The sequence below is a fragment of the Scylla paramamosain genome, chromosome 41, assembly GCF_035594125.1.
Source record: "Scylla paramamosain isolate STU-SP2022 chromosome 41, ASM3559412v1, whole genome shotgun sequence".
Lineage (NCBI taxonomy): Eukaryota > Metazoa > Arthropoda > Malacostraca > Decapoda > Portunidae > Scylla > Scylla paramamosain.
In genome coordinates, this window is record NC_087191.1 from 162552 (window position 1) to 183434 (window position 20883).

A 20883-nucleotide genomic window follows, 5' to 3' on the forward strand; every position below is an offset into this window, starting at 1 on the left:
GCACTTGGTGTTACAGACCCTATTATGAATCACATTCGGTTAAAACCTGATACACGTCCTTCTTTTGTGCATACATATCCTTTGCCTCACAGTTAGCATACTGTTGTTCAGAATTTAGTTGATGGAGTCTTGCGGGTTATTAGTGTTCATTCATCAGAGACTTTGCATCCATTGCGTCGCCTTTCACGCATCTTCTCATAAAGGATGTCTCTTTCGTAGGGTACAACAGCCAACAAACTACCTTTCACCGACTCAAACATGCACTAACTTATGCTACAGTCCTTACTTTTCCAGGTTACAGTCTGCCATTTACACTCTGCACTGATGCAAGTGTTTTAGGAGTAGGCGTTGTTCTAATGCAGCAGATTAAGAGTTCTTGTCCTCATGTCAGTGCGTATGCTAGCCGTACCCTGAATGATGCTGTCTCGCTTCTCACTTACTCATCTAGAGGCTCTGACAATGGTATGGGCTTTACATAATTTTCATGACATCATCTATGTCTACCAACTGACTATTTATACTGAACATGCTGCCTTGCTTCACCTCTTCAAGGGTAAAAATCCATCAGGTCTTCTCTCCAGATGGTTTGTCAGACTTGATGAATTTAGGTATTTGCTCGGTAAAGCAAATGTGACTGCAGACACTCTCATAAAATGTTGCAGTTGCTTCTGTGTCAGAAATTACTAATTTCTCACGAGGGGAACTTTTTGCTGCCTAGCGTCAAGATCATTTAAGGTCTACTGTGGTACATGCCTTAGAATCGGAAGATGAGTCTGTTTTATCCAAGTTACATTTTTCTTTGTCTTAATTTTCCCTTGCTGATGGTATATTATGCAGTACTGAGTCATTTCATGGGCAAACAGTAACGCAACTTGCCATCCCCAGCTCATTCATGAATCTCTCCAGTCCGGTCTTCCAGGATGTGATAAATCTTTAACAATGGCTCGTAAGCGTTATTACTGGCCTACGATGAGCCTTGACATGACAAATCATGTAGCATAATGTTTTTCTTGTGCACAAACTAAAGATACCACTCATACAGCTCCTATGCTTGAATATTGGACTCCTGCTGGTCCTTTTGATGCTATTGATATGGGCCTTCTGCAGTTAACACACAGTCACCAAGGATCTTCTTATGTTCTAGTCTGTGTTGATCATTACAGTCGCTTTGTTATTCTTGCACCTTTACTTAACAAATCTGCTCCAGTTGTGGCGCTTGCTTTAGTGTCCCACCTCCTCTGTCATTCGCTACACGTACAGTTTTGCTTTCTAATATTGGGCCAGAGTTTAAGAATGAGGTGCTTAATACCATTTTCCAGCAATACAAAATTTCTTAATGCTTTATTGCTACTCACCATCCAGTCATAGGAAGACCGGTTTCCGCACGTAGCTTCTTCCATTAATGATCCTGTGAATTCTTCTATAGGAATTCTTACTATATTGTGTTTGGCGGAGAGAAACGACATGCTAGTAGCCCCACGTGTGCCAGTGTATTCCAGTGATGACTATGCGCAGTCTCATATCCGCACGTTTTAGACTACAACTTTCCCGCACGGAGATGATGAGTCGGCAGCATGATACAGCGACGTGTTATTAAGATCCAGAATAGACGCTTTGCCCTGTGAATCTTGTACGTGTCAGGAAGAGATAACGCCGCCGCTTTATCATCGCCTTATTACAGACAACAAGAGATAATTAGGTTGCTGTACACAACATACACCCCCAACAAAGATACCAAAATGCTGAGCTAATGATGCAACCTTTACTGATACACCCACACTGACTTTACAAAACCTTGATGGAACTTTATAATACACAGAGCAGGAACAAACAGCAGCAGACTTTTGACCCGTACCGACACTAAAGTAAGAGATTTAGGATAGTAAAGGCGAAGGTTCCTCCCGTCCAACACACAGATATACAGACAGCAAAAAAAAAAAGAAAAGAAAACATGACATATGTTTTATCTTTGCTTTGTAGAATTTAAAGGGAAAATGAATGGAGGCTACTTTGGTATCTTAAGGTGAATTTCCCCTTAAGGTGAATGTAAAGAATGTCTAACTTTGATAACGTAGCGAATATTTAGTTTAAGAAAGTGCTTGTGTTTGCTTTTCTTTTATTTATGTTTTTTTTCGTATTTTTTTTTTTCTTGTTAAAGGATCACGTGTGCAAATCTGTTCTCATAACGACACTGGTTAAAAATAAATTTGTGGTGAGCTGTGTAACTGTATCCGAGAGAGAGAGAGAGAGAGAGAGAGAGAGAGAGAGAGAGAGAGAGAGAGAGAGAGAGAGAGAGAGAGAGAGAGAGAGACCGCTTTGTTAATTAAAGAAAAACAGGAGTACAGTGTTACATTACATACCCTGCTTTTGTACTGTCCTCCCTAGTTATGCGTCCCCGTTGAGACACACACACACACACACACACACACACACACACACACACACACACACACACACACACATCGTCGGATATAATCTAGGCAAAGTAACCTAAGTAATTTTCCCCTCTCTTGTTTTTATCCTCTCCCTCTTTCCTCTCCCTCTTTCCTTGTTTATTACATCCTCTCTTTCTCTCTCTCCATTTCACTTACGATACGAAATAAATCAGGACCGAACACTAAGAAAGTTCATCCTCCTTTTCTCCTCCTCCTCCTCCTCCTCCTCCTCCTCCTTCTCCTCCTCCTTCTTTTCCTTCTCCTCTTCCTCCTCTAATCTTCATCTTTGTCATAGTTTTTATCTGCTGTTTGTGTTTTCCTTTGCGTTCCTTTTTATTCCGCTGTTGTTGTTGTTGTTGTTGTTGTTGTCTTCTTGTTCTTAATCTTGTTCTTATTCTTGTTCTTCTCCTCCTCCTCCTCCTCCTCTTGCTTCTCGGCACCAAACACAGAAAAAAGGAAGGACCACCATATCACTTACACAGAATATAATGCAAGAAATTTCAACCTTGGAGTGAAGCAAAGGAAAGTTCTGAGGTCCTTTCCCACTTAGCAGGCTCCACCAAATAGTGCCCCCAAATGAATATTAATAATTTTTACAGAACTTTATTTGTTTATCTACAGCACTTTAACTATTTCTGTCTGTAAACTGCTATTAGTAGAAATAATGAAGGAAGTGATGGTATGGAGTGGCTTGACTTCGTTGTTTCGATGATTGGACACAAAAACAAGTTGAAAAACAGAAGAAGTTTGAAAAAAATACGTTGAAGAAAAATTAGATGAAGATAGAAAAGGAAAGAAGTTAAAGAAAATAAGTAACCGTTGTGTGTTGATAAATGTCTCTTATATCTGAAGACTAGCAAAATTTTTGTAAATGAAGTTGATTGTCTATTATTGACTGTATAATAAAAAGCACACACACAAACACACACACACACACACACACACACACACACACACACACACGAACTCTGATACAGATTCTTCTCCAGCATTTTTTAGAACACTGTACAATCCTGAATCCAGATTATTTTCTTAATATGTTATCCTTAATCCACAATATTTTCTTAATCTGACATCCTTAATCTTAATTTCCTTAATCTATTATCCTTAATCCATACTATTTTCTTAATCTATTATCTTTAATCCATTCTATTTTTTTAATCTATTATCCTTAATCTGGACTATATTTATTAATGTACTATTTTTAATCCAGATTAAATTTTTAATACATATACATATATATTACGTATATATATATATATATATATATATATATATATATATATATATATATATATATATATATATATATATATATATATATATATATGTAAAGGAATTCAAGTCATAGGAAGGTGGAAATACAGAAGCAGGCATGGAGTTCCAGAGTTTACCAGAGAAAGGGATGAATGATTGAGAATACTGGTTAACTCTTGCGTTAGAGAGGTGAACAGAATTGGGGTGAGAGAAAGAAGAAAGTCTTGAGCAGCGAGGCCGCGGGAGGAGGGGAGGCATGCAGTTAGCGAGATCAGAAGAGCAGTTACCATGAAAATACCGGTAGAAGACAGCTAGAGATACAACATTGCGGCGGTGAGAGAGAGGCTGAAGACAGTCAGTTAGAGGAGAGGAGTTGATGAGACGAAAAGCTTTTGATTCCGCCACACTTAAACGGATAAATATCACTCTATATGGAGAAACAGAACAACATTACCAAAAAGGTGTATTTTGAGTGTTTTTCACAGTAAGGTGCCAAAACGCCAAAATTCATGCAAAGATTTTTTTTTTTTTTTAGTATTTATAAACGTGTTATTCACCAAAAAGCTAAAAAGCATGGAAAACACCATAAATGGGAAAAACAAGCCATCATTGCCAAAAATATGTCTTTTGAGTGTTTTTAAGCCACTTCATGTACCAAACAGCTAAAAACGTTATGGAGGAACACAAAAACATTAACAAAATCAAGTATTTTGAGTGTTTTCCAGATTCATATGTACAAAAACATCAAAATGCAGGGAAAGTACCCTAAATATGGAAACGAAAAGACATTACGAGCAACGTGTATTATGAATATTTTTGAGCATCTCGGATACCAAAACGCTAAAATGCATGAGTAGCACTGTATATGGTAAAATAGAAAAACTTTTCCAAAAAACGTGTATTCTGAGTGTTTTTTTTTTCCCTTTTACATTATTAGGTACCAAAACACCGATAGTTATGCAAAGCCTCTTATATATGGAAACGAAACGACATGTGTTTTGAGTAATTTTGAACGTGTTAGGCACCAAAACGTTAAAAAGAATGCAAATCACCCTGTATGGGAATAGAAAATAACATTCCGAAAAATGTGTCTTTTGAGTATTTTTGAACTTATTACGTACCAAAACACTAACACGCATGTAAAACACCCTTTATATAGAAACATAATAACATAATATATATATATATATATATATATATATATATATATATATATATATATATATATATATATATATATATATATATATATATATATATATATATATATATATATATACGAGTATATATATATATATATATATATATATATATATATATATATATATATATATATATATATATATATATATACTCGTATATATATATATATATATATATATATATATATATATATATATATATATATATATATATATATATATATATATATATATATATATATACTGACTTTTCTACGTAACAAGCTCAAAAACGCTCAAATATATATATATATATATATATATATATATATATATATATATATATATATATATATATATACGAGTATATATATATATGAGCGTTTTTGAGCTTGTTACGTAGAAAAAGTCAGAATCCATTGATACCATTGTGTATAAGAAAAAAAAACAGAAAACTAACAAAAAAGTGTATTTTGTTTAGGTTAGGTTAGACAAAATGCATAAAAAAAATACAATATGTGGGGAAACGAAATGACATTACGAGGAACGTGTATTATAAAAGTTTTTGAGCGTCTTAGGTACCAAAATGCTAAAACGCATGAATAGCACCCTCTATATGAAGAAAAGAACAACATTACAAAAACCACGTATTTTGAGTCTTTTCCACATTGTAAGGTGCCATAACGCCAAAATGGATGTAGGCACCCAATATGGAGAAACAAGAAGACATTACGATTATCGTGTATTATGAAAATTTCTGAGCTTCTTAGGTATCAAAACGCTATAACGCGTCAATACCTCTCTGTATGGGAAAGACAGAACAGTATCAAAAACGTATAATTTGAGTTTTTTTTTTTTTCAGCTGCTTACGTACCAAAAACTAAAATGCATTAAAAAAAGAACTTTTATAGAGAACCCGAATAAAATTTCCCAAAATAAGTACTTTAAGAGTTTTTGAGATTGTTACGTGAAAAAAAAGGCTGAAATGGATGCAAAGTACCCTATAGGGGGAAACAAAAGGACATTACGAGAGTCGTGTACAGTAAAATCCCTCTTATCCGGCATCAACGGGACCGCCGACATGCCGGATACTTGAATATTGCCGGATACTTGGATAGAAATGAAATTATGTCCACAATCACCACCTTACACTCATGCATCTTACCATAACAAAGATCAGCTGATCGCCGTGCGGCGCCTCGCCACCCGCGCTGCCACCTCACACTCACCAACACACAGTTGTAGCATTGGGCCTGTAATTGTGACTCCTTCTGATCTTTTCAAGCTGAACCACTCGTATAACACTTTGTCCATCTTTTCACCACGATGATACTGCAGTGTGTGACGATTTTCCGCTGCCTTTGGGGTGTCGGTGGCTTTCATGTAATCCCACAACTTTTTATGACATTTAATGTCATAAATAGTTGATGAGCCCACACCATATTCCGCCATCAGTTGCTGTCTGCTTTCACTTCTCTCTAATCGTCGACAAATGTCTACTTTCTGCTTAAGTGTAAGCACAACACGCTTCCTCTTTTCTACACCTTTAGGCATGATCAAGGCGTCAGCCGATAAACAGTGCACACGCGGGACTGAGTCACGAGCCGCGGGTGGCGAGATGCAGTGCGCTCTGGTGGCGAGGGGACAAAGTATGCCTCGCGCGGGAATTTTAATCGATTTTATGAGTACACATTGAATTTTTTATTGATATTAAGGCTCGGGGAAAAATGTGATGGATACTTGAAGCTGCCGGGTACTCGAATGCCGGATGAGAGGGATTTTACTGTATTATATATATGTATTTTTTTAGGGGGCTTCTTAGATACGAAAACGTTAGAACGGATGAACAGCACTGTATAGAGAGAAAAAAAACATCATCAAGAATGAGTATATTTAGAGTATTTCATATTATTAGGTGACAACAACAAAATGCATGGAAGGCATCCTATATGGGGAAAGAAAATGGCACTCCTAGTAACGTGACATCTCTGTGTTTATAAGCCTGTTAGGTAACAAATCCCCTCCCCCCCAAAAAAAGAAATGAAAATAGAAAGCAACGTATATAGAAAAAAAAAAACATCAAAAACGTGTTTTTGAGTGTTTTGAGCTATTTATATACCAAAACGCTAAAACACGTGCAAAATACCCTTTATTAAGAAACACAATAATATTACCCCCCAAAAAAAACAAGTATTTTGAGTGTTTTTGAGCTTGTCACGTAGAAAACGTCAGAATACCACTGTATATAGAAAAAAAAAAAACAGAAAGCATTAACGAAAAAGAGTATTTTGAGTTCATTTCACATTCTTAGATACCAAAAACGGTAAAATGCATGCACATCACCCTATATAGAATATGAAAAGAGGAAAAAAAAAAGTCTTTTAAAGGTTTATGAGCGTAATAAGCACCAAAACGCTAAAATTTAAGCATGAAAACCATCCTATATGGGAAACACCCCCCCCCAAAAAAAAAAAGACTACCAAGAACGTCTTTTCATTTTTCTTTTTTTTTTTTACTCACGTAAAAACGCATGCAAACACCCTTTATGAGGAAAAAGTATAACCTTACCCCATAATATATATATATATATATATATATATATATATATATATATATATATATATATATATATATATATATATATATATATATATATATATATATATATATATGTATATGTATATTGAGTGTTTTGAGCTTGTTACGTAAAAGAAAAAGAAAAATGCATGGAAAGTACCAGACATGAAAAAAAAAAAAAAAAAAGACATTACGAGAAACGTGTATCATGAATATTTTTTTTGAGTAAGGTAACAAAACGCTAAAACGCACGAATAGCATTCTATATAAAGGGAACAACTTTGCCAAAAATGTGTTTTTTGAGTGTATTTCACATTGTTAGTTACAATGCATGCAAATGCATGCAAAATGCATACAATGCATGCAAAATGCATGCAAAGCTTCGTATATGTGGAAACAAAGCTACATTACCAGAAACGTGTCTTTTGAGTGTTTTTAAGATGTTAGGCACTAAAAAGCTAAAAAAAAAAACATGTAATTCACCCTATAGATAGAAGAGAACTTTACGAAAAAACGGTTCTTTAGAGGGCTTTTTTTTTTTTACTTTTCTTTCCAAAATGCTAAAACGTATGTAAAACACACATTATGGAGAAACATAATAACATAATAAAAAAAAACAAGTATTTTGAGTGATTTTGAGTTTGTTACGTAGAAAAATGACAAAATGCATGCAGTATACCCAATATAGGGAGAGAAAAAAAAAAAGAAACCTTTATTAGGACGCAACGCGAAAACGCGTTAATACCACGCTATATGGAGAAACAAAACATTACAAAAAAGGGTATTTAGAGTGTTTTTTTTTTTTTTTAGTTTGTTACACACAAGGGTAAAAATACATGCAAAGTACCCTATATGGGGAAAATTAAAGACATTACGAGAAACGTGTATTATGAGTTTCTTAGGTACCAAAAAACTAAAATGCATGCACTTTATATGGAAAAACAGAACATACATACTAGAAAGATGCATTTTGAGTTTACTTCACATTGTTAGGTGCCATAAGACCAAAATGCAGGCAAAGCATTATACATGGGGAATGGAAACGAAATTTCGAGGAACGTTTCTTTTGAGAGTTTATTAGCGTGTTAGTACACAAAACGCTATAAAGTATGGAAAGTACCCAATATGGGAAAACAAAACATTACCAAAAACTTTTTGTGTGTGTGTTTTGAGCTATATATGTTCAAAAATGCAAAAACACATGCAATAGCACCCTTTATTAATAAAACACAATGACATTATAAAAAAAAAAAGTATTTTGAGAGTTTTTGAGATTGTCACGTATGAAAACGCCAAAATGCATGGTTAGTGCTCTATATTGGGAAACGAAAAGACATTACCAGAAACGTGTATTATGAGTGTTTTTGAGCTCCTTAATATCAAAACACTGAAAGGCATGAATAAATAGCCCTCTATATAAAGCAAAAGATCGACATTACTAAAAACCTGTTTTTTTGTGTGTGTGTGTGTGTGTGTTTATCAGCGTGCTAGGCACCAAAACGATAAAAGGCATGGAAAGCACACAATATGGTAAAAGAAATAAAGAAAAAAAAAGGAACTATGTTACCGAAAACGTCTTTTTCATTTTTTTTTTTTTTTTTTAGCTTCATGCGTATCAAAAAGCTGAAAGGCATGGGGAAAAAAATATGTAAAAACATTGTAATTTTACGAAAAAACGTGTATTTTGAGTGTATTTGAGCTTAGGTAGAAAAATGCCAAAATCCATACAAAGTACTCTATATGAGGAAACAAAAATACTTTACGTGTATTATGAGAGCTTTCGAGGCTTTTAGGTACCAAAATGCTATAACACATGAATAGCACCCTATATCAAGAAAAGATCAACATTAACAAAAACGTGTATTTTTGGTGTTTTTGACATTTCTAGGTTTCAAAAAGGCAAAATGCATGCAAAGCCTCCTATGTGGGGAAACAAAATGACATTACGAGAAATTGACTTTTGAGTGTTTTGAAGATGTTAGGCACTAAAAGCCTAATAGGCATGGAATTCATCCTATAAAGGAATAGTAACAACATTAAGAAAAACGTGTCTTTTGAATGTTTTTGAACTTCTTATGTTCCAAACCACTAAAACGTAAGCAAAAACACTTTATGGAGAAAAATAATAACATTACCAAAAACAAGTATTTTCAGTGTTTTTGAGCTTACTACGTAGAAGAATGGCAAAATTCATGCAAAGTACCCAATATAGTGAAACAAAAACACATAACGAAAACGTTTATTGTGAAAACATTAAAACGCGTTAATATTTCCCTATATGGAGAAACAGAACACTACCGAAAACAAGCATTTTGATTGTTTTTGAGCTTGTTCTGTATAAAAATGCAAAAAAAACAAACATGCAAAGTACCTTATATAGGAAAACGAAAAGATATTACGAGAAACGTGTATTATGAGTGCTTTTGAACTTTTTAGGTATCAAAAAACTAAAACGCATGATAATACTGTATATTGACAAAAGAGAAGAACATTACAAAAAAAACGTGTAATTTTGAGTACATTTCACATTGTTAGGTACCATAATGCCAAAATGCATGCCGAGCACCATTTATTGAGAAAGGAAACGAAAATTGCAGACACGTGTCTTTTGAGAGTATATTAGTGTGTTAGCCATTAATAATACACTAAAAACCATGGGAAGTACCGTATATAGGAAAACAAACCAACAGTACCAAAAACTTTGCTTTTCAGTGTTTATCAGCGACTTATGTACAAAAAAGCAAAAATTCAAGCAAAACAACCTTTATGGAGAAACAGATTAACATTACCAAAAACAAGTATTTTCAGGGTTTTTTTTTTTTTTTTTATTTCTTACGTACAAAAACGGCAAAATGAATGGAAAGTACTTTATATGGAGAAACGAAAGGACATTACGAGAAGCGTGTACTATAAGTGTTTTAATCTTAGGTACCAAAACGAAAAAACGTATGAATACACTCTATATGGAGAAACAGAACAATATTACAAACAAAAAAAAGGTGTATTTTGAGTGTATTTCACATTGTTGTGTAGTAAAATGACAAAATGCTCGCAAAGCACACTATATGGGGAAATGACACGAGATTTCCAGAAACGAATTTTTTGAGCTAAAAAGTTTGGAAAGCACCTTATTTTGGAAAACAAAATACATCATTACCAAAATCGTCTCTTTATACATATATATATATATATATATATATATATATATATATATATATATATATATATATATATATATATATATATATATATATATATATATATATATATATATATATAATTTTCAGTGTTTTTCAGCTATATGCGTAACAAAACCCTAAAACATATGCAAAAAGAGCTTTTATGGAGAAACAGTATAACTTTACGAAAAACGTGTGCTTTGAGTGTTTTTTCATCATCTTACGTAGAAAAATGCCAAAATGAATGCAAATTAATAGAAAGGGGTATTATGAACATTTTTGAGCTTTTTAGTTACCAAAATTGTAAAACACATGAATAGCACCCTATATCGAGAAACAAAACAATATTGAAAAAAAAAAAAAAAACGTACATTTACGTACATTGTTAGGTTCCAAAACGCCAAAATGCATGCAAAGCCCTCCAATTTGGCAACAAAACGACATTAAGAAAAACTTTTTTTTTTCGGTGTTTTTGAGCTTGTTGTGTAGAAAAAAAGGCAAAATGCATGGGGAAAGAAAAAGACATTACGATTAATGAGTATTATGATTTTTTTTTTTTTTAGATTCTTAGGTACCAAAACGCGAAAAACCATGAATAGCACTATATATGAGGAACAAAATAACATTACGAAAAACGTGGATTTTGAGTGTTTTTTACATTTTTAGGTACAAGAACGCCAAAATGCAGGCAAAGCTTCCTGTATGGAGAAATGAAACGACATTACCAGATACGTGTCTTTTTAGTCTTTTTGAGTGTGTTCGGAATCAAAACGTTAAAAACAATGGAAATCACACTATATGGGAATGGGAAACAACATTACCAAAAACGTGTCATTTGACTGTTTTTTTTTTTTCAGCTTCTTACGTACCAAAACGCTAGAAAAACAGAATAACATTACCAAAGACAAATATTTTGAGTTTTTCGATCTTGTTACATAGAAAAACGCAAAAAATGCATGCAAATTACACTACATGGGGAAACAAAGACGTTTACAGTAAATTATAATATGAGTGTTTTTTTTTTTTTTTTTTAGATTTTATGGCAAGAAAACGCGAAAGGCGCCAATACGCACTCTATGCAGAGAAATAGAACAACATTGCCAAAAACGTGTCTTTTGAGTGTTTTCCAGGTTTTTACTTAAGAAAAAGCTGAAACGCATGCAATAAAAAAAATCCTTTAGTGAGATATAGAAAGATATTAACAAAAAATATATATATATTTTGTGTGTTTTTGAGCTTGTTACGTACAAAACCGCCAAAATGCATGCAAATTACTCTATATAGGGAAAAGTAAGAGACATTGCGAGAAACATGTATTATGAGTGTTTTTGAGCTTCGGTACCAAAACGTTAAAACGCATGAATAGCACTCTATATGGAGAAAAGAATAACATTACCAAAAACATGTCTTTTGATTGTATGAGAATGCCACAAAGCATGCAAAGCAACCTATATGGAAAAAAAAAAAACGAGATCACCAGAAACGTGTCTTTTAATTGTTTATGAGCTTGTTAGGTACTAAAAAGATAAAAGTCATGGAAAGCAGCCTGTATAAGGTACCAAAGCAACTTTATAAAAAACACATGTCATTTTAGTGTTTCTGAGCTACTAACGAATTAAAACGCTAAAATATCCGTAAAACATCCTTTGTGGAGAAACAAAATAAAGTGATAAAAAAATGTATTTTGAGTGTTTCTGAGCTTGTTACGTATAAAAACGCCAAAATGCATACACAGCACCCTATATAAGGACACGGAAAGACATTACGAGAAAAGTGTATTATGAGTGTTTTTGAGCTTCTTCCATAACAAAACTCGAAAACGCATGAATAGCAATCTATATGGAGAGAGAGAGAACAACATTTCCAAAAACGTTTATTTTTAAGTGTTTTTGTTTACGTTCAAAAAAACAAAATTGCATTTTAAAACATCCATTATGGATAAACAGAACAACTTTATCAAAGACAAGTATTTTTTACTGATTTTCAGCTTGTTTCATAGAAAAACGCCAAAATGTATGGTAAGTACCCTATATGGAGAATCGAAACGACATTACCAGAAACGTGTCCCGATGGTTTTGAACGTGTTAGGCGCCAAATCCTTAAAAAAAGTATGGAGTTCACCCTATATGGGCATAAAAAAAAACATCGTTACGAGAAGCGTGTCTTTTGAGCGTTATTGAACTTCATGCGTACCAAAACGCTAAAACGCGTGTAAATCAACCTTGATGGAGAAACACAATAACAATACCAAAAACAAGTATTTTAAGTGTTTTTGAGCTTGTTACGTACAAAAACACTAAAAAGCATTCAAAGTACCCTATATGGGGAAACAAAAGAACATTACTAGAGACGTATAAGGACACGGTTAGTGTTTTTGAGCTTCTTAGGTACGAAAATGTTAAAACGCATGTTTAGCATTTTATATGATAGAGAAACATTAACAACATTAGCAAAAGTCTGGATTTTAAGTGTATTTCACATTGTTAGGTATGTAAACGTCAAAATATATGCAAAGCACCCTATATGGGATATAGAAATGAGATTTCCATAAACTTTTTTTTTGAGAGATTAAAGCATGAAAATGCCTAAAAAAAAAAAAAAAAAAACATAGAAAGCACCCTATAGGAGAAAACAAAATATTACAAAAATCCTCTCTTTTCAGTATTTTTGAGCTCCATACGTACCAGACAGCTAAAACACATGTAGAGCACACTTATGGAGAAACATGATAACATAACCGTACAGACTTATTGTGAGTTTTTTTTTTTTTTTTTGAGCTTGTTACGTAGAAAATCTTTGAATGCATGAAAATACCTTCTATGGGAAAACGAAAAGACATTGCGAGAAATGTGTACTGTGAGTGTGTGTTTTTTTTTTTATCTTCTTGTGTACCAAAAACCTATCTCTGTCTGTGTGTGTATGTGTAGGTGTATATTAGCGTCACTCGCTTACAGACGGTGTTACTTTTTCGCAGCATTGCTTACTTCCTTATTTGTCCATTCATTTTTACGCTGTTGCCTTGGCTAGTTGAGAGTCTACACACACACACACACACACACACACACACACACACACACACACACACACACACACACACACATACACACACACACACACACACACACACAAGGACACACACACACACACACACACACACACACACACACACACACACACACACACACACAAAGATCGGTCACTATGAGCTCGGAGCTCTTTCCATTGGGAAACGGCTGGCTGGGTGACCAGAAGACGACCGTAGGTGAATCACACACACACACACACACACACACACACACACACACATATACACACACTCATACTGCTCTTCTAGACAGGGTGGAATCAAAAGCTTTTCGTCTCATCAATTCCTCTCCTCTAACTGACTGTCTTCAGCCTCTCTCTCACCGCCGCAATGTTGCATATCTAACTGTCTTCTACCGCTATTTTCATGCTAACTGCTCTTCTGATCTTGCTAACTGCATGCCATCCCTCCTTCCGCGGCCTCGCTGCACAAGACTTTCTTCTTCCTCTCACCCTTATTCTGTCCACCTCTCTAATGCAAGAGTTAACCAGTATTCTCAATCACTCATCCCTTTCTCTGGTAAACTCTGGAACTCCCTGCCTACTTCTGTATGTCCACCTTCCTATGACTTGAATTCCTTCAAGAGGGAGGTTTCAAGACACTTATTCATCAATTTTTGACCACTGCTTTGACCCTTTTATGGGACTGGCATTTCAGTGGGCATATTTTTTTATTGGATTTTTGTTGACCTTGGCCAGTGTCTTTCCTACATAAAAAAAAAAAAAAAACATACATGCAAGAAGTACGTACTGGGCAAATGCACACACATATATGCATGCGTGCATAGATACATACATACATATACATACACACAAAGCTGCTACTGTATCTTTTAAATATAATGACCGGCTCAAGGACGTTCACTTTACTAAACAAATAAAGAAATAATAATAAATAAATAAATAATAAATAAAGAAATAGAGGGGGGTGTCAAGACACTTAGGTCGATTTCAGAAAAGCAGTCCGACCAGGGTACATTTGTGGTCCCCTCCCCAGATGGGGACTCTGGGGCTGGTGTAGGAGTCGCAATGATGATTTTAAAATTTTTGAGTGAAGCATGTGTGTTATTAGGTGCTTGTAGTTATGTGTGGAGGAAAAGAGTTGTCTTTAAAGGGCAGGCTGTGACTGCCCCCTTGTGTTGTGAGACACGAAGGGAAACGTTCAATGAGGTCACAGCTGGGTTTAATGATAAGTTCACAGCACCCTCTGAACAGTGCTTTAGACCTCTCTGGGAGTAATTATCGTTTCGGCAGGTGTCTACTGCCTTCTCCTGCAGTATGCATGTGTGTGTGTGTGTGTGTGTGTGTGTGTGTGTGTGTGTGTGTGTGTGTGTGTGTGTGTGTGTGTGTGTGTGTGTTTGTGCTTGTGTTTGTGTGTGAATTATATATGTATCGATATATTGTTATGAATTTTCAGCGACAAATTGAGAAGAACACCCTCTCCGCATCCGGGTGTCAGCTGACAGAGCCGGTTTCCTCCACCCCTTGCCGGGGGGAAGGTGGTAAACGGTGAGTCACCTTGCTCTACACGGCCGTTAAGGACACCACACCTCCGTCCCGGCAATTCAGGGCGCTGAGCTGAGGCGGGAGGAAACTATTAGCGTGCTTTGGATTGTTGTGTGATGATGATATAGTTGTTTGACTCTTGTATTTTTCCTTTTCAGATGCTGTTTCCTTTGGTTTCTGTGCCAGGTGGTGTCATCAAGTAAGTATTCAAAGTAAGTGTGTGTTATGGTGAGTGTTCATGTTGTTGTTAATATAGTGCTGTTTCATTGTAAATAGGAGCTGGTGTGTTTTTATTTATGTAGGATATTGGTCTCTTAAACCATCCGTGTCCTCTAAATATTTCCTTTGATATGATTTTTTGATATTCGTCTATTTTTAGTTAATTGATAATTTTGTTTTTTGGTAGTGTTGCCTCGTTCGTGGTATATTACGTTCAATGGTTTTATGTGTGCATTATGATGTAGTTGTTCTGTTGTTTTTGTGTAAGTGCATTTTTCCTCTAAAGCAAATCTTAATGCCTTGTTCTGAATAATTGTAGTTTGAGAGTAGCTGTTTTTGTGAGCGTATTGAGTGGGTAAGCAGGAAAAGTGAGCATAGGTATTACGCATGCTTTTACTAAGTGTAGTTTGATTTTGGTTGTGAGGCCGTGGAATCTTCCTATGTTTTTTAGGGTAATGCATCTGTCCATTCACTCATAAATCCATCCCTCCACTTATTTATCTACACATCCATCCATCCATCCATCCATCAATCCATCCACCTATTTATCTATCCACTCATCCCTCCATATATTCATCCACTCATCCTTCCATCCACCCATTCATCCATCCATGCATTCATACTGTACACGTCGGAGACCTTGTCGCACGGGTGGATGTGCAGCTCCGGTGCCAGCAAGGGGAGTCTCCTCGGGACTAAGCACTTTCTGTAGACCAGAAGGGTGCCGACCCGCTGATCGAGGCCAAAGTGAATGATAGTCGACTCAGCGAGGGAAAAGAACGTGTTTCGTGTGTTCAGGGAGGTGAGGTGGCGATCAGCACGTAATCCCGTGCTCGTGTGTTTCGTGTGTTCAGGGAGGTGAGGTGGCGGTCAGCACGTAATCCCGTGCTCGTGTGTTTCGTGTGTTCAGGGAGGTGAAGTAGCGGTCAGCACGTAATCCCGTGCTCGTGTGTTTCGTGTGTCCAGGGAGGTGAAGTAGCGGTCAGCACGTAATCCCGTGCTCGTGTGTTTCGTGTGTTCAGGGAGGTGAGGTGGCGGTCAGCACGTAATCCCGTGCTCGTGTGTTTCGTGTGTTCAGGGAGGTGAAGTAGCGGTCAGCACGTAATCCCGTGCTCGTGTGTTCCGTGTGTTCAGGGAGGTGAAGTAGAGGTCAGCACGTAATCCCGTGCTCGTGTGTTTCGTGTCTTCATGGTGGTGAGCTGGCGGTCAGCACGTAATCCCGTGCTCGTGTGTTCCGTGTCTTCATGAAGGTGAGGTCGCGGTCAGCACGTAATTCCGTGCTCGTATGTATCGTGTCTTCAGGGAGGTGTGGTAGTGCTCAGCACGTAATCCCGTGCTAATGTGTTCGTGTCTCATCTTCACGGAGGCATGGCAGCTGCGATTAGCACGTAATCTGGTGCTCGTGCGTTTCGTGTCTTCACGGAGGCATGGCGGCGGTCAGCACGTAATCCCGTGCTCGTGCGTTTTGTGTCTTCATGGAGGTGAGGCGGCGCTCAGCACGTAATCCCATGCCGGTGTATTTCGTGACTTCACGAAGACGGGCAGCGGTCAGCACATAATACCGTGCTCGTGTGTTTCGTGTCTTCACGGTCAACACATAAAATCGTAAGAACATGCGAAAAACGGAACGAAACATTACGTTCCCCGGTCAGTGAACAGCCTCATCAGTGAACAGCGTCGTCGCTGGAGTGTGTCTCGGTCACAGATTTAGCTCCTCAATCATTGCTCTCGTCGCTGGAGTGTGTTTCGATCACAGATTTAGCTCCTCACTCCATCGAGTCGTTGCTGGAGTGTGTCTCGGTCAAAGATTTAGCTCGTCACTCCATCGAGTTGTCGGTGGAGTGTCTCGGTCACAGATTTAGCTCCTCACTCCTTGGTGTCGTTGCTGCAGTGTTTCTCGGTCACAGACTTAGCGCCTCATTCTTTGTTGTCGTCGGTAGAGTGTGTCTGAGACACAGACTTACCTCCTCACTCCTCGGTGTCGTCGCTGGAGTGTGTCTCGGTCACATACTTATTGCTTCACTTATAAGCGCCCTTCGTGGCCTCCTCGTGCATCTGCTGCAGCAGGTCAGTGAACGCTGAGAGGCGAGGCCGCTTCCCGGGAGTGACGAGCTGGGCGCGCCTCATCAGTTCCCTGAGGGCGGCCAGGGAGGGTCTCTGTCCCGGCTTGTTCCTGACGGGCAGCGACTGCTTGAAGAGGTGAGCCAGACTGTACACATCGGAGGCCTCGCCGCACGGGTGGGTGTGCCGAAGCAACTCCGGTGCCAGCCAGGGGAGCCTCTTCGGGTCTTAGCACTTTCTGTAGACCAGGGTAGGTCTACAGAGCGAGCGAGGCCAAAGTCAATGATAGTCGCCTCAGGGACATCAGTGTCCACCTGAATGCACACGTTGTGGTACGCTTGAAGTAGCGTTGAGCGGTGATGCCAGCGAAGTGACTTATCATCTGTCGTGTGTGGACGCAGACGCCGACCAGTCGCTGCACGCCGGGAAGCCGCAGGTATTGCAGGTTGGCCGCCTCTGAGACAAGGTTTTCGAGTCCGTTCAGACCTTTAGCGAACGTTTTGATGACGAGCGGCTGCTGAGTTTTGGGATCGACGGCCTTGTCGCACGAGCCGTAGGTGCCCGATCTCAGTCTCGTGGTAACCGAACTTACGATATGTTCCACCGGTCGTCAGCAGAGGAACGCCGTTCCTCACGTTTCATTTACCTTCACGTTTCATTTACATTAAGAAAGAGAGAGAGAGAGAGAGAGAGAGAGAGAGAGAGAGAGAGAGAGAGAGAGAGAGAGAGTACTAATAAAAACAGAACAAGCGACATAGCAGCTGGCAGCGTGAAGTAAATTGTCGCGGCAGGACTTGTATCGCAGGACACACCGAATTTTAGTAAGCTGTAAGTCAGTACCAGCGGGAGATGAGTTGCTGGCATCACGCTTTGCTTTACAATGTGTGCATGGTTCTTTGCTTTGTTTAGTCATCCAATTTGTTGCTGTGTGGGAGGCAGTTACAGGATATGTAATGGGAAGAGGAAAGATTGAGGAGTTTAACAGGTAGAATATCAGGTAGAGAAACAAGAGGCAGACTGAGAGAAAAGTATATGAATGGAATAGCTAGAGCAGTGGGAAGTGGAAGCAAGCCTGGACATCTGGCACGGCTGATTTGAGAGAGATGTGGCATTCCTTGGTCGCCATCGTCTGTAGGGGTGCGCCACTTGGGAAAGGTAAGGTGGGAGGCAGATATGTACACAGGAAATGCACAATGGAACACTGTTAATTAGGAGTCAGGGAAAGAGTGAGGGGCATTAGTAAGCGGGAGGCAGCTGAAGTCATATAGCGCTATGATAGAGCATATTGCACGGTAATGGTAATCTGTTAGCGCCATTCCTGACAAAAGCAACGTGTCGGAATCGAACTTACAGTGTTTCAGTTACGAGTTCAGCACCTCACCACGGAGCCTCCAGCAATTAAAGGAGGCTCGATGGTTACACTCAAGGTGCGACGAGAAATAGGGTTAGAGCTTGAGATAAAAAGGAACTGATTGTCATATAGAGTGGTAGGTGAATGGAATAAACTCAGTAATCAGGTTATTAGTCAATAGGGAAGTTTAATAGGAGATTAGACTAATTCATGGATGGGGACGGTAGGCGGAAATGGGTAGACATGTTTTATAGAGGGTCTGCTATGTGTAGGCCCGATGGATTCTTGCAGCATCTCTGGTTCCCTTACGTTCATGTGTTCTTAAGGATGGTAAAGACTGACAGAGAAATGCTGGAGAGAGCTGGAGAGACGATATAGGAAGCTTTAGAATATACAAGCACTCAATAAAAATAAGTGGAGATTCTCTTACAGTGGAATCGGAGAGAATGATAGGGAAACCTGCTGATGATGACGATGAGTGATGTCCCTCCGCCACCCGTCCCCCTCCTGCCCCTTCCTAACATCACTAAGCTCATGAAAACGTGATCGGCAAACTTGAATGCAGACGACACTTGGAGCTGTCCGGCCATGTCTACCTTTTGTTTATCGTTACTATCGCTATCACCAATATCACTCTCTTGTCATTATTAATCGTTTCAATATAGGTTTCTAATAATAGTGTTTTACCGTGTTTACTTCAAGGTAGACAAGACATTGGATTGCTTATTTGATCGCTGTAAGACAATGTAACTGGTCTAGATTTGTTTTTGCAAGAAAAGTCACGCTGAATATAAATGCTATCATGTAAAACAATTTAGAGTTTTGTTAGAGAAAGAGTAGGAATCATGATCACTCTGCCAGTCTCCCAAAAGAAAGTGCTATGGAGAGAAAGAAGTAAGAGGTAGAGAGAGAAAAAGAGTAGGAATCATGATCTGCCAATCTCTCAAAGTTGCCTTATAATATACGAGAAAATAATCCTTTATTCTAAATTCCTCCACTTTTAAACGCAAGGAAACGATTCGAATGAGGAATAAACCAGTACATTTATCTCAGTATCCTTTAGTAACGAGGCCAATTACGCACAGGGAGAGAAGGGAAGGAGAGGGGCGGGAATATTATCACTCCGCCTGTCTTCTAAAGGTTTTACGATTCTACAAACCACCTTCTTTCTTATGCTTACCTTTAGTTTTAACATTTACAGTGAAAGAAACAAGTGGCAAAAAGGTAGATTTCACCCAGGATATATTAGTGATTAAGGGACTAGTTTGTATCACTCCGCCACGGGTGTATCAACGGCCCATCAGTCAGTCAAGCTGAGTGAAGTTAGCGAGTGGGTGGTGATTGTTATTAGTGCCGTGGTATATTGTCTCACGTGATTGAAGTGCCTCGGTGACGCCTGATACCGGACGGATTATTTCACGAGTTTTTTTAATACTGCATAGTGCCGTTTCTTGGAGTTGGTTAGGGCTTGAGGTGACTGTAGTACTGAGAAACCGATGGTGATGGTGGAGTTTGGTGGTGGCTGGCGTATATAAGTGACTGGTTGAGCCGCCACAGTGTGAGGAAAAGTAAACTGAAGTGTAGTGGAAGACATTGTAATAGCATAATGGCTCCAGCGGGTGTATGGCGGCGTGATAACCGTGAATATTACTGGAGGAAACGATAAATCTTGATCTTGATCTTCATACCACCTCAGGATCACTCCTGAGTAAGGCCTTTGGATTGGCAACTCCTGTAGTGAAAAAAAAAAAAAAGAGGAACGGCAAGTAGGAAAAAGACAGCATCTTTCACACCACTAGTTCCTACATCTAGCTCGCCTCATTTTTTTCCAGGAACACTCACTGCGTCAATCATCCTTCCATTCGTCTCCCCACATAGTCCAGCAGTAACGGGATAGACCCAACTCGGACCGTTCTGAAATACCAGCTCGTACCATCATCTCAACCAACTCGAGTCATTCTGAACGACCAACTCTGGCCAAACTTGAATCATCTTTTATTCCAACTCTAATTCAAGATCCAAACCTTAGGTGA

The 20883-nt window shown here is 38.1% G+C and overlaps 1 long non-coding RNA gene across 1 annotated transcript in view; it reads left to right on the forward strand.

Moving 5' to 3' along the window:
- The first annotated feature begins 20186 nt into the window (after positions 1-20186).
- LOC135092796 (uncharacterized) overlaps positions 20187-20883 on the forward strand; it is a 32382-nt gene continuing 31685 nt past the window's right edge. Inside the window, exons 1-2 of the long non-coding RNA XR_010263076.1 lie at positions 20187-20558; positions 20683-20879. This is a non-coding gene — a long non-coding RNA (uncharacterized LOC135092796). The remainder of the gene's footprint in view (positions 20559-20682; positions 20880-20883) is intronic.